Genomic DNA, 2743 nt, shown 5'->3' with positions numbered 1-2743 from the left:
TTTTTGCCAGATCCAATCAGTTTTGCCATGCACTCTCAGCTCCACGTCATTGTGTTCCCCTTATGTTCCAGTCCAGGCATTTTAGACCTCTTGTAACTGTTGTAAGAGTATCTCATGTTCCACCTAAATGATTTAGGGTTTTATTTAGGCTGGGTTTTATCTTCCATCACTGAGTTCATTGACTTTCCTTGGGCGTAATTCCTGGGACACTGAGCCTAACTCCTGGGGGATTCCTCCAGTTATTTCTCCTTTCTTAGATAGTTTACACTCTCACTATTACTGTGAGAGTGTTTCTGTAGCAAATATTCTTCTCAAGATGAGAAGAAACTTCAATATTACAATCAATTTGTTATTGTGATTTAAATACACACACACAAACACACACAAGTTAAAGCACATACACTGATGATATCTCAATTTATGGGGCCATTCTGGGGATGTCAAGATCGATATCTCTCGAGTGGTTCTCAGAAGGCCATAGGGTGACCCTCTCTAGGTACTTAAGCAGGGAGGAGAAGTTGACCGCACTGTGAAATGTCCCTAGGAACTATGTGTGCCTTGTCCCATAGTCAGACTGATGATTGACTATCTTGAAAACCACCATGGAACTTTTGTTTGGCAAATGATGGAGATCAAGTCAGGGTCAAAATCAGAAAACTAGATGGAGCTTCCAAGCTCCAGTGGAAGAGCAGATGGATGGAGAAAAAGAGCAAGGATGTCAGGAATATAAGGGCTTGGTCCACACTATGAGACACTGTGCCTGAACTAAGGGGATTTCAACTAATCCAGTGACCTGGGAATGAAAGAACATGGGATCAAACTGGAAGCTCTGAATGTGGCTGACAATTGGGGCAGACGGAGAAGCCAAAGATAATGGCACTTGCAATTGTCTGCATATCATACACTGGCTTTTTGTGATCATATTTTTTGTGGATGCATACCTTGCTAAATCTGGATGGATGAAGGGTGGGCTTGGACTTCCCACAGCTCAAAGTACCCTGCCCTCTATTTGGACTGGTGTTTGAGTGGAGAGGTTTATTTGTGGAGCAAGAAGAATGTGGGAGGAGGAAGAGAATTGGAAAGTTTGATAATTATTATTATGAAGTAATGGAAAAATCAATAGAAAATAACCAATGAGGACATTGGAGCTAGGAAAAAAAAAACATTCATGTGAGTTGTTGACTCAGACCAAAAATTATTTTACAGAAAAAAAACACATAAAGGGGTTGAGTTGCTTGTTAAATATGACTCAAGTAATTGGGAAGAAGATTGGGGTTTTTATTTTGGGTCTTCATGGGGCTGTATGAGCAGCATTTTAGGACCTGTATGCTGGATATTTCTGGGGGTTAGTAGGGAAGAAACCTGGCTAGGAGGAGTTTTATGACATAAGTAGAGCCTTGATGATGTCACAAAGCTTTGGTTGGGGGTAGCAACTCTGTTCCACATGAAGCACTAGTCTTCTGTGAAGGTGGGCTTACTATCTTCACGGTGGCTGAGGAGGTCAGTTCAGCTCTTGGGCTCCACAACTGTTCAACCGAATTTCCAGAAGTTGGAATCTAGAGAGCCAAGATATTTTCTTTTGGTATATATGTTTAGGAAGCAACTAGGACCTCTGTAGTCAAAGAAAGGTTTCTTTCAAATCTGCTCTGGGTCCAAAATTTATGTCGTTAACAGCTCCTATATTTGATAGCTGGGGGACGGTTAATGTCAGGTATTCTCCCCACTCTATCTTTGCTAAAAATGTCCAATTTCTCAGTCCACTTTAATGGCAAAGATCCTCTTTGTCCATATGTGTTTTAAAAGATAATTATTTCTAATAGGTGCTGTTGCACAGATTAATGTTTCTTTCTTTTGGCAGTTTGACTCACAGTACTCACTTCTCTAATGAAGATACAGAATATCTTTATGTAATCAACCTGGATCTGGATCAGGAGACACATTAGAGAGAGCCAGTGGACTGGAGTGCCATGACCTTGGGCAGGTGGTTATAGATCAGCCAACTAACCAGTAGCTTGAGTGGTAAGGAGAGGAGTGGCTACTCTTTGAATTCTTTGCCATCTGTTCAGATATTTCTTTCTCACTTTAGGTATAGGCATAGCTTCCTCTCTCATTGATATAGTAAGTCAGGAAGTAGGTTTCTCAGTAGAGGTCAATTGCATTTTGCAGCAGGAATATGTCTCTGATACACATATACTGAGCTGTAGACAAGAGTTTGATAATTTTCCTATTAATTTCTTAAGAACATATTCCATTTAGGTATCCAAATCTATTCAGCCCTGCCTTTTTCACCTGCTCCAAAGTTATTCCTAAAAACAGCCTTGACCTCACATGCTCACCTTCTTATCCTTGCAGGCACTTATGGTGGAGGAAACCACTTTGTGTCTGATTTAAACTGAAGAGTTCTTCCTATGCAGAGATTGGCAGCTATGAAGCCCAAGCACAGAAACAGAGCCAAGAGACAGTGGAACAAGAGTGCTGTGGCCTATCTCAGAAAGCCTCCCACCATGATGAAGATGCCTCTTAGTATGAGTTGCATGCCACATCTCCAGAAGAAGAATGGGCCATCGCTCCAGAAGCAAAAACTTAGTAAGCCTTTTGAGACCCTGGAGAATATTGTTGGCCGCAGAATTTCTCATGGCTGGAAGGAAGCCAATGAACCAGTCACCCATTGGAAAGCCATCATTCTAGATCAACTGCCAACATATCCCTCTCTCTATTTGTTGAAATATGATGGGATTGATTG

This window comes from Microtus pennsylvanicus, chromosome Y (genome assembly GCF_037038515.1).
Source record: "Microtus pennsylvanicus isolate mMicPen1 chromosome Y, mMicPen1.hap1, whole genome shotgun sequence".
NCBI classification, from domain to species: Eukaryota; Metazoa; Chordata; class Mammalia; order Rodentia; family Cricetidae; genus Microtus; species Microtus pennsylvanicus.
The sequence above is the reverse complement of the archived record's forward strand: the minus strand, read 5'-3'. Positions refer to the sequence as shown.